Genomic DNA, 12,747 nt, shown 5'->3' on the forward strand with positions numbered 1-12,747 from the left:
AAACACCACAGCACTCACTCCTAGTATAATGTCTGACTGAGTGCCTGGGTATCCATGGCCCAGTCAAGTTGACTACAATTAACCATCAAGCCCAAAAGCCCTATAAATACAAGGGGACCCCTCTAGGGAGTAGGTGAGCTATGACTTCCCTACAGAAGTCTTTCAATGATCTTGTTATTTCTGGATGAGAAATGAGGAAAATATTCACACCTCTTGAGATACAGGCAATTGGATTTAACCTAATGTCTTAGACTATGTTCCCCAGAAGCAAACCTTAAGACAAGGATTCAAGTACAAATAATTTATTTTCTAGGTAATTCCATAGAGTACCAGTAGACAAGTGGGAAAGTAAGACTGGAAAGGAAAATAAGACTGAAAAATGCTCGGCTAGGGATGTGGCTCAGTAGTCTAGCACTTCCCTGGCATGCACGAGGCTCTAGGTTTGATCTCCAGGACTCCAAGGAGGACAAGGAGGACAAGGAGGACACTATTCAGGCAGGTTACTCCTGAGGACAGCCGGGCTCCATGCCACAGTGTAATTCTGGGAGGCAGTAAACAGCAAGCCTCGGAGCTGTTCCACCTGAGGGAAGAGGGGGGTGGGCTTTACGTCCACCACTTCCCAACTGTCATGGATTAAGAGTTGTTTCTATGAGACAACAACTCCTCAGCATCCGCAGGATCCTCTGTTCTCAGCACTGCATAGGTTTGCAGGTGGAAACCATCCAAGCAGGGTCACAGGAACAGCGAGTGGCCTGGGAATGTGGGCACAGCACCTGTCATGCTCATTGTCGCCCACGTCAGTTGCCAATCAGTTCAGTGGCCCAGTCAACCTTCAGTCAGCCCATCCTCTGCTACACTTGCCACCCACTGGACAGCTCCTGTGCTGCAGGCCCTGACACCTCAGTAATGCGACTGAGTGCAGGAGAGCCCAGACAACATAAATCAGTAAGTGGGGAATAGAAATGTAAAACACCAAAGATTTCAGAGCAAGTCCATTGAGATAGACCTTTCTCCTTCTGATGATGAGAATTCATTCAAGTAATATACAAGTTTAAACAAGATTTTCAAAAGAGCATTTCACTAGATCATTTCATTTAAAAAAAAGTTCCCAAAGATTACAAAATTTTCAGTTGATGTGTCTGAATACAGTAGGCTTCCTCAGTAATACAGAGGATGAAAAAATATGTTCCCTCAGCAGCAATTTGTGTTTTTAAGAGCACTAGCTCTTTCCCCAAATGAGGAAACATCTGAGTGACCACATGCTGCTTCACTGTGCCTTAGGGATTATTCATGTCACCTCTTATACTGAGCTAGTCTGCCCTCTATCACTATGACAAATACCTAAGAGTATGAAGAGTGTAGGCTTACTTGGCTCATGGTTTTGGAGGTCTTAGTCCATGGTCATCTGGCCTCTCTGCCTTGGGCCTGTGGTGCAGGGGTGCATCATGGTGGGAACACATGGTGGAGGAGGAATGTATTTCCTTCACCAAGTGGCAGCCCAGAAAGCAAAGAGAGAAAGAAGTGCTAGGGTCCTATGGTGCCCTTCAAGGGTCCAGGCCCCGATGATCTAACTTTTGCCCCAGCCTCTTAAAGGACTCACCATCAAGCTGCAGACCAAGCCTTGAACACATGGGCCTTTGAGGAATAAGCAACATCTAAACTGTCACAAATTCTAAATCAACCAGAAATGTTACATAGGAGGAAATATTTACAGGATGAAAACAAGTGATATTGTATATCTGGAAAGAATGGATAAAGGACATTAACAAAGGAGAATGGGATTTTTCGGCTATGATAAAGTTATTTTGCCTTTACCTTTCATAAATATTCCCCCTTAAAATAGGTAAAGTAGGTTCATTAAAGGCAAAAGAAGCTGACAGTGTACTAGCCCCCGAGTTTCAGACCATGAAGTGCTAAAACAATGTTCATTTGTGAGGTCAGCAAGGAGAAAATGTAAAATAATGATTCTGATTGTACTTAATTTTTGTGGTCAATCCATTCTTCACCTGGGTACAGAGATGCTTTCTTTTCTGTTGTTGTTGTTGTTGTTGTTGTTGTTGTTGTTGTTGTTGCATTTGTCTGTTTCTGAGGCAGGGCCTCACTATGTAGTTCAGGCCTTGAACTCACCATGTAGCCCAGGCTGACTTCAAATGCAGCCTTTCTCCCGTTTCAGCTTCCCAAGTGGTGGGATTACAGGCATGCACCACCACATCTACCTTCTTTCTTGTTTTATAATTTTATATTAAAAAGCAAGGGTGTTCTACAAGGTACCTGAGATTTTTGTAGTTGCTTCTTATTCTGCCTTTAATTAGCTGGGAGTCTCTGTACTCGTTAACATGACAGAGACAGATTTGCAGTGCAACAAAAACACATGTTTTCACAGGTTATTTCATTCATCATTGCTTGCTTTCTCGCAGATTGTTTACTAAATCTGCACAAAAGATGAGTTGACTGGATAAAGCAAGGCTTTCTTTGCAGTGGTGTCCTTATGTGGGGGCTCTGTCCTTGGTCCTGGAATACAAGTGCTGGAAAACCTTCCCTACTCTCACGTAGGATTGAGAAGTCAGCCATCAAAAATATCATACTAGGATATTTCCAGAAATTTAAGTGAAGACAGAAAAACTGTTGTGTCTTTAGTTTACACCTCCTCCTAGACCTGTATCCACTTGACAAGACAATTCTCCAGGTGGTGCCCAGAAGGAAGGAAAGAAGAAAAATATGGGTGGGATAGAGCCAAAGGACAAGTTGAACCAAACTGTGGCTCCACAACAGCTGTTCCTGGACCCTTGTTATGAATTGTGTCTAGACATCTCCCCAAAGTCTCATGCGGTCCTAGGAGGGGCTTTTCAGAGATGGCTGTGTGTGATGCTGAGATTAACAGAAAGAGGACTACTGTTGTCACTTCTTGCTTGCTGCTATCTACTTCACTGCTAGCTGCCTTCTGTCTACAGTGCTTTGCATGGACTGTTTCTCCCCTGTGATGTCCATCTGCCAAGCCACCCTGTCTTGGAGCCAGCCAACTATGGACTGAAACTTCTACAAACTGTGAACTTAAACCTTTCCTCCTTTAACTTTGAGCATTGGGTATTTTGTCTCAGCAATGAAAAAAGTAACTAAAACAGTTCTTCAATTCACTCTTTTCACCAGTCACTGGGCAGAAGGCCAAGGGATGAGAAATAGGGAAAGATGGTTTCATCTATATTCAGTCTTTCCTTGAACTTGAAATAGCACAAAATACTGAGGATATGCAACAAAAATAGAAGGAAAGTTAATACTAGTTTTTGTAGCTGAATTGATTATGAAATAGAAATCAGAAAAATATTAAAATCTCCTTCAAAACTTGGTAATGTTAAGTTTCCATTAGTGGATCAGAATCAGAATTATTCATTCAACAATCACTTAGTGGACAACTATACAAAGTTAAGATGCAAAAGAGATCATTGTTCCCACCCTAATGGGAACAAGCTGGTTAAGTTAAAGAAAAGAAAAGAATAGTTTTTTCAACAACCCAAAAACAATCAGAGATCTGAGGGCAAAAATACTCACATTACTTAAAATCCAGGAGGAGGGGCCAGGGATTTAGCTCACAAGTGCCTGCCTCATAAGCGCAAGGTCCCAAATTTGATCCCTGGTACCAAAAAAAAAAAAAAAAAAAAAATCCAGGAGAAGATGAGCCCTTCCTAGAAGGGAAAGATCTCATGGATGTCCTCACCTCTGGGAACACAGTGGAAAGGTAAGGAGACAATATTTTTTGTAGTGCTGGGAATGCAACCCACGGTATTGTACATGTGTGGCAAGTGCTCTACCACAGCCCCAGCCCAGCAGCTGACTTTTTCTCATGTTTTTTTAGTGGCTACTTGTAGACTGGAGTGATATTAAGAATCCAAAAGGAAAAAAAAGAATCCCAAGAAGCCACTGTCATAAGGGAATCCGTGCCCACCCTCCAACCCCATCCTGCAAGGGCTTCATTGAATCTACCACCTATCATGCCAGAGGGTTCAGAGCGGACAGAAGAGCTGAGGGAGAAGCCCTCTGCCCCCAGGAAGGCACAGTTAGTACAAGACACATCCAAATCCATACAAACTCATGTGGCTGATGTATGAGCCTCTTCCAGAAGGTCTGCAACCACAGCTGAGGTGGTCCCGTTGTTCCTCTAAATTCCATCATTGTCCATCTCTCTTTAGTGTAATTACTTATGTTTCTGAAGGGGTGGATTTTCTCAAACTGAAGTCAACATAATTTATAGGCTAAGATTTTTAAGCAGAGATCACTCATCACCTGGAGTCTTATGAGTAAATTATTCCCACTTTATTGTATCCTTATACTATCAACGCCCTGTCTTTATTTGATTAACAAGCAAATATTCTTCATGCTACACATATTTGAATACAAAAGTCTTTTCTGTTGGCTAGGCTCTCCATTAGCTATTGTTAAAATTGAAAATTTACCAAAATATATATAAGGATACACAAACACATACACACACCTGACCCTCCATATCCATTGGGTCTACATCCAAGAACTCAACCAACCTCAGTTTTGAAATATTTAGAAAGAGCTGGATGCAACAGTGAACATTTATAACCCCAGCAACTCAAGAGTCTGAGGAAGAAGGATCACAAATATAGAGGCCCTGTCTCAAAATATTTTAAATGAAAAGGGCTGGAGATGTAGCTCGTTGGCAGAGCTCTTATGGTGCAAGGCTCTGGAATCATTCCCAGTGCCATAAAAAAAACAAAAAATTTCAATTTTACTTTTCAGCTTGGGAAAGAAGATACTGTGTCTAGGTGTGCAGCTCAGTAGTGGATCCCATGCTGAGCATATGCAAAACTCTAGGCTCCCCAGTACCTAGTCCTCCAAAAGAAGAAATTACCACTTTTAAACTATGCTATCAATGCTAGTGTTTTTGGTGTTACCACAACGCCTGGCACTTAGCAGGAACTCCTAAATATTTGTTGAAGAAATGAATCTCAACTGAGAGAAGCCCACAGTACTGGCGCCTTCCAGCCACCAGATGGCACCCTCAGCACAGCTTCCTACAAAGCCTGGAGACCTGCAAACACAATCTCACATCCTTCCCCACAAGGGTGATTTTCATTGCACAATGGCACCCAGTGAAATGGATTCTTTCCAGTCATACGAAATTCAGTTTGGAGAATTATTGGGCTGCTCTTCACCCTTGGCAAAGAAAGAGAAACCAACGTCATCGTTACCTCTTCTTTGCCCATGAAAAGGGCCCTGGGCTGAATGTTATGAATTTATTAAATGGGGTCACCTTGAACCAAAGGCTCCAATAGTGTAGCCCTGAACTGGAAAATCCCACCAAGTCTGCATATTTTTAAAAGAATCTAACTTTTACTGATGTTTTTTCTAAAGAGGACTGAGTGGCAAGCACACCACACAAGGAGACTTCTTTAAAATCCTCCACACCCATTTCTATCCCCAAGAATCTCACATTTCTAGGATTTTCCCTAATCTGTCCCTTCCCCAAGCTCAGCTGCACTCCTAGGATTGAGCTGTGGCACTAAGTCCCAACCCCCTGACCCAAACATAAAAATTAAAGGCACCCAACTGAATTTGAAAATAATTTTTTAAATGCATCTCTTTCAAATGAGTTCAGAGTCTGTGAGGTGCCTGGCTCAGTCTGGTCAGACTCCATGATTAGTTCAGTCATATGACCCAAGCTGGTCCAGTGGGAAAGGCAATATTTCAAATATACTAATACTTTTTTTAAAATAGTGCGGTTTATGTGAAATTCACATTTAACTGAGTGTCCTCATTTTATCTAGCAACCCTACTACTATACCTCTGTACTTGTCAGGTTTTCATAACTATGACCAAGTACCTGATCTGCACAACTTAAAAGAAAAAAGGTTTATTTTGGCTCATGGTGTCAGAGGATTCAGTGCATGGTCTGCTGGCTCAAAGGCAGAAACATCATGGCAGAAGAGCATGGGAGAAGATAGCTGCTTAACCTATGACAGTCAGGAACCAGAATGAGCTAGAGACCCAGACAGGAAGGTGCTGGGAACCAGATATGCTCCTCAAGGTTACACCCCCATGACCCCTGCCTTCAATTAGACCCTACCTCCTGATAACTCATTCACCTGGAACTCACCAATAGATTGATGAGACCCTCATATTCCAATCACCTCTCTAGACCCTACGTCTGAGCATTGCTGCATTGGGGATCAAGCTCTCAATACATGAGTCTTTGGGGGACAGTTCATATTTACACCATAGCAACTGTTTCTTAGGTGAAGGCAAAATAGACGTGAATGAACTCTACAGATCTGCCTACAGATAATATGGTCTCATACACTGGAAAGTCTGTTATGAGGGCAGATCCCACATTAAGTGTTCTTACTATAACAAAAGTTTCTAAAAATAAAGAAAAACTTTAAATGCTATTCATCATGTATATCGATTAATCCTATTTGTGAGTATACTACCATGCATAATGAGCTGTTTGATTTGCAGATTTCCTAATGCATTAACCTGACAAGTTTTCTGTGGGTGATATTGCCTGAGAGGGTTTCCTTCACAATAGAACCTTGAGGCTGAAAAAAAATGCGTGCATACCTACATACAACATGTGCCTTTTAGTTTCCCCACCCACCAACCCGTGGGACCCTCCTGGTGTCCCCACACCCACCCTTCTGATAAAGTGGAGGGAGCAGGAAGTATAAATCCGTAAAGTTTAGTGTTTGTCACAAATGCAACATGTTTTTTTCCTCTTTTTGCATTTTGTTTGATTGTATGTAAAATATATACATGTATAAAAATGTCACTTGTTGACTACAAGGATTCAAACACACAGGACTGGTAAGTAAGCAAGCTAATACCCTTTCCTAAGCCCCCGACTTCCACCCATACCTTTCAAGCACTGCTGTGCATTGTTTAGTGTATATCCTTTCACACCACTCACAGAAACACATGAGAGAGATTTTTTTTTTCCTCCCAAAAAGTCTTCAGGTGCCTTGCTTTTCCCCCCTGGATGTATCTATATCTACCTATATCCATACCTATCCATCTCTATAAATCTACCCATCCATGCATCCATGATGCATTAAGACAGAGAGCACATCTGACAGACCTCTCTGAAGGTCATCACTCAGAGCTCTAACTCACTCTTAGGGCTGAGTTATAGCTATAATATGCCGCATCATATACTATTCTACTTACCCACCGAATGCAAAGCACTGGATAAGGGTTTTTGTTCAAGCTGATTTATTGCATTCGAGTGTCCAAATCTAAAAAGAGAATTGAGTACAATCTGCAGGCAACTTCTTTATCTCTCAAGACATCAGAGGGAACTACCCTTCAGGGCAGGGTATTGGGGATCCATGGTGAAAGTATGGTACATGCATGTATTATAATGCCACAATGATACCTGATGTTTTATAAAATTAATATACAATATTAATATTTATCCAATAAATAAAAAATAAAAAGAATCTACCCTAGCTGTCCAGGAGGCCAACTGGAGGGAGACGCCTCCCTGAACCTGTCTCTGGTGGGTAGCTGAACCCCCTGCCTCCTGTCTCCCTCCCCACAGTCCTTCCTTCCTGACTTTCAATTATTTTCAGTTTTTTAGATGGGAGAATTTCTTAAGAGGTTTATATAATCAAAATTATCTCAGGCCAGGGATGCAGCTCAGTGGCACAGCACCTTCCTGGCAAGCGCAAGATCCAGAGTTCGATCCCCTGGTACCAAAAAAAAAAAATTCTCATCAGATAATTAAAGGGCAAGATATCACGGCCAAGGAACTATGTTTCCCTTTCCCTTTTTTTTTTTTTTTTTGGTACCAGGGATCAAACTCAGGACTTGGCACTTGCGAGGCAGGCATGGTGTCACTGAGCTAAATCCCCAGGCCTATGTGTTTCTTTAGGAAGATCCTGGTACCTTTTGGCCTAGATCCCAACATTTTCCAAAACAGGGTCCCTTTCTTTCACATGAGGATTCCTTATGCTGGTTATAATGGAAAACCAGGCTCCCTGCTCTTGGTAACAGATCCCCAATTCTCTTTCGGGGAACTTTTCAGAGAATGGGTCTCTCAGCTCATGTGTCAGGGAGGAGAGGACCCTACCTGACACTATGAGCACCTGCCCACAATCTGGCCAATCAGAGAATCCATGATTAGCTCAAGGAAGGTCACATGGACTGAGCTGGACCAATGGGAAACAGGCTTATCCCTTCTGTTGGGAAGCATTCTGTGCCACCACAGGAGCAAACCTGACTTTAAAGGAAAGGAGAAGGAAAAACAAAGTCTCAAAATAGAAAAAGATTCCTGGTGATGTTGTGAGAGTTCTTAGATCTACCTTGACTGACCTATCCACTTCTCACGTTGGCAATCATATAATGCAAACACTTTTCTTGGAGACAAAGCCAATTAGAGTTAGGTTTCTATCCCCTGAAACTAAAAGAGGTTTTTAGTGATAGAACACAGTCTGTATTTCAAGCAATTGAGAAAATAGATTGCATCTCCACATCCCACTTCAACACATACACAGAGCTATGAAGAGCTTACTCATCCTCACAAAATATCCCCTCTGTGGCACATGCCTGTAATCCCAGCACTCGAGAGGCTGAAGCAAGAAGAATGCCATGAGTTTAAGGCGAGCCTGAGCTACGTAATGAGTTCAAGGCCAGCCTGAACTAATAATGAGACTCTGCCTTAAAAAAAAAAAAAAAAAAGTCCCCTTTTATTTGCACTTTCAGTTACCTGTGGTCAACTATGGTTCAAAAGTGTTACATGTAAAATTCCAGAAATAATTCAAAAGTTTTTAGTAACTTCTATTACAGTACATTTTTAGTTGCTCTATTTCATTAGTGTCGTTATTATTATCATTGGTTGTTGCTAAACTCTTACTATGCTTAATTTATAAATTAAACTTTACCATGGATATGGGTGCATAGGAAAAAATAATACAGTCATGTGTCAAATAAAGACATTTGAATCCCATAAGACTGCGTCACCGAGTGACACCATGGGCATCTCGGCATGTGCACATACTCTGTGGAGTTCACACAACAATGAAGTCACCTCACAATACACTTCTCAGACTATCTGGTCACTAAATGACACATGACTGTATACATAGGGTTGGGTACAGTCCACAGTTTTAGGAATCTGTGGACCATCCAAGAACATGCTTTCCATGAGTACTGGGGGACTCCTGTATCTATGTAAAAAGCTGTGATACTTATGTAATGTGCGAACAGTTCTCCTACCTCTAGCTATAGTCTAGTGCCCCTGACGATTCAAGACCCACAGGTAAGAATCAAATACTCTATGTCAGTGATTCATAGGGCATCTAGAAATGCCTGAAAGATATTTATGCCTGGGAGTATCCCTGACCAAAGAAGGAGGGAGCTGGGGGACAAATACCCCACTCTCCTTCCCTAGGGTGGGAACTCTGAGGCCTGAGAGCAGCCCTGTCCCCATGGGATTGAGGCTCAGTTGCCCATGATGCTCAGTAACACACACTTGCTGTTGTTGTTGTTGATCCAGTCCTGGGGATTGAACCAGGGCTTTCGTGGTGAACTACATGCCCAGCCCTTTTTAGCTTTTATTTTGAGACAAGGTCTCACTAAGTGGCTTAGTTGCCCAGGCTAGGCTCAAACTCACAATCCTCCCAGAGTGCCAGATTACAGGCGTGTGCTACCACGCCCAGCAGTGACATGCTTATTACTTTCTGAGCATCGCATCCCCATTCCTCTTCTCCTGTGCCCGGTCACCTCTAGACAAACCACTGCTAGTGAAATCCTTGACTTGATATCTGCTCCCAAATACTCAAACCAGGACACTCCAACCAAACTACCCACCCCCCAACTAACAGCCCCAGTTCTGGAGGACCCCACATACTCACTGAGCAGAGCTTGCTGCAAAACAGCCTGGCATGGTGAGTCAGTGACTGACTACAAAACAGACAAGCTTCCAGAACCCTGGAGCTCCTCCACCTTGTGTTCTAACCACTGTGGATTTTTCAACTCCTTTAATCCTTTTGTCCCTGAGGCATCAGCAGGCTGTTCTTTTATGAGCACTTTATTGCTTCCTGCCAATTCTGCCATGCCAGTACTGGATAACAACACCTATATTTCTATGGAGCAGCCTTCTTTTTTTTTTTTTTTTAATTTCTTATTTTCCAAAAGGGTCTCGAAAAATTGCTAGGCACAGCTAGAACTTGCAATCCTCCTCCCTCAGCCTCCCAGAGTTCTGGGATTACAGAGTTGCATCACTAATGTCCAGCTTGCTTCTTTCTTGTTTGCTTGCTTTCCTCCTCTCTTCTTCTCCTTTTCTTTTCTTTTCTTTTCTTTCCTTTCTTTCTTTCTCTCCCTCCCTCCCTCCCTCCCTCCCTCCCTCTCTCTCTCTCTCTCTCGCTCTCTCTCTCTCTCTCTCTCTCTCTCTCTCTCTTTTTCTCTTTTTCTGACAAGCTCACTGTCTTGCTCACAATGGCTCTGAACTCCTAGGGATTGAACCTCCTGCTTCAGTCTCCAGTAGCTGAGTAGCTGAAAGTACATGCGCACACACCACCCTATTCTCCTTTTGATTCTTTGTCTCCTCTCTCTCTCTCTCCCTCTCTCCCTCCCTCCCTCTCCCTGTTTCCGGCTTTTCTTAAACCTCTCTTCCTGTTGCTCAGTTTCTCTTTCAATCTCTTTGCCACACACACATTACCCCACCACCAGCTCCACCTTCCAGGACTTAGCAGGCTGCTCACATCTCAAGCTGCCTGGAAACCTGCCATGCATATCTCATGCCTGGCTTTCTCTTGTGTCCACCTCTGCTCAAAACATCTTTTAGGGGGAAAAAGAAAAACCTTATGACCTTTGAAATTCAAAGAAAAAGGGCAAAGACTGTCCCCAGGAATAGCAGTGCCCGGGACCAAACCTCACTGATGGTCTTTGAAAGACAAATGGGGCTATTCACCGGGTCCACGCTCTGGTTACCCCTGCAGCAACACCCCCTGGTCCCCACCACTACCACTGCTGCTCCTGCCCCTTCGCTCTTTGGCTGTCCCATGGGCACCCGCGAGGACAAGAGGTAGTCACCTCTTCAAAGTTGTCCTTATTGGACATTCTGGTGCTGGAGAGAGTAATCTCCTGTCTCGATTTATTCGAAATGAGTTTAATCTGGACAGCAAGAGCACCAGTGGAATACAATTTGCAACAAGAAGCATCCAGGTTGATGGGAAAACAATAAAGGCACAGATATGGGACACAGCAGGACAAGAACGATGCCGAGCTACAACATCAGCGTACTATCGTGAAGCTCTAGGTGCCTTACTGGTTTTTGACATTGCTAAACATCTCACATATGAAAATGTAGAGCGATGGCTAAAAGAACCGAGAGATCATGCTGATAGTAACATTGTTATCATGCTTGTGCGCAATAAGAGTGATTTATGTCATCTCAGGGCAGTTCCTACAGATGAAGCCAGAGCTTTTGCAGAAAAGAATGGTTTGCCATTCATTGAGTCATCTGCTTTACATTGGACAAATGTAGAAGCTGCTTTCCAGACAATTCTAACAGAGATATACCGCACTGTCTCTCAGAAGCAAATATCAGACAGACGTGAAAATGACATGTCTCCAAGCAGCAACATGGTTCCTATTCATGTCCCACCAACCACTGAAAGCAAGCCAAAGATGCAGTGCTGTCAGAACATCTAAGGCATTTCTCTTCTCCCCTAGAAGGCTGTGTATAGTCCGTTTCCCAGGTCTGAGATTTAAATACATTTGTAATTCCTGCAGTCAGTTTTGTGTTTTATTACTTCCTCATACTTATGAATTCTTCCATGTCTTTAGTCTTTTGATTTTAGCTTTATAAAATCATCCACTTTGTCCTGAATGACTGCAGTTTTTCTTTTTCAATGCTATGGCTTCACTGGCCTTAGTTTAATAAACTGAATGTTCAAATTCCTCAATTACTGTTTACTTTTCATCATGGAAGCCTGTCTTTGTAGGTCATAGTTGAACTTGATCCCTTGAAGCTCAGACCCATTGGTCTTGATCAAATCAAATGAAGAAGACCTTAGAAATAAGCTATTATTTTGCCACAGAGGAGCTTAGAAGTAGTATACTCTTCTCTCAGTGCATGTATATTTCGACAAATCTAAGAGTTGCCCTATAAACATAGCAGGATTTTGTGAAAATTTCCCATTCTGGAAGTCAATTTCTAAAATGCCTTAATAGGTTTGTGTAGTTTAGTACATTTTGGGTTAATTTTTGTAAGCATCAAAGCTGATTAGAAAGGAGGGCACTTTTTCTGGATAAGAATTATCCTAATAAACACAAAAGACTTATGGTTTGGCTAGGGTTATGGTTACGGGGCCATAAGTTAAACAGTACTGCCTGGAAGGCTAGGAACTAGAGAGATTGGTGGAATTCCTTCTGAAGTACCTCTGTTGCAATGATCAGGCAGCCCAAGTCATTTTAACTGATCTCATTTCCCAGCAGTAGATTATGTGGCATTTTATTGCTCAGGCAATAACTGGTAAACTGCTGGTAATATCAAATTTTGAAATGTTAGTTTTCTTTTAAAACCTTCCGGTAAATGAAATGCAACCTAGTTTTATCACCATATCCACCACCAGGTGTGGATGATTATTTTAGCAAAGCTTATATTTCAATGCTTATGTTTGAGTTTTGCAATGTATAATGGATAAGTCCAGTTAAATCTTTGGTTTTAGTATGTCTAAAGGATACAATGAGAGGTTAATTTATGCTCAAGTGGTACCACTTAAA

At 42.3% G+C, this 12,747-nt stretch overlaps 1 pseudogene; it reads left to right on the forward strand.

Annotated features, from left to right (window-relative positions):
- The first annotated feature begins 3,698 nt into the window (after nucleotides 1–3,698).
- On the forward strand, nucleotides 3,699–11,579 carry LOC101701598 (ras-related protein Rab-11B pseudogene; annotated as a pseudogene).
- The last annotated feature ends 1,168 nt before the right edge of the window (nucleotides 11,580–12,747 follow it).

The sequence above is a fragment of the Heterocephalus glaber genome, unplaced genomic scaffold (assembly GCF_053883595.1).
Source record: "Heterocephalus glaber isolate CG9 unplaced genomic scaffold, H.glaber_assembly_v1.0 deba00001687, whole genome shotgun sequence".
Classification (NCBI taxonomy): domain Eukaryota; kingdom Metazoa; phylum Chordata; class Mammalia; order Rodentia; family Bathyergidae; genus Heterocephalus; species Heterocephalus glaber.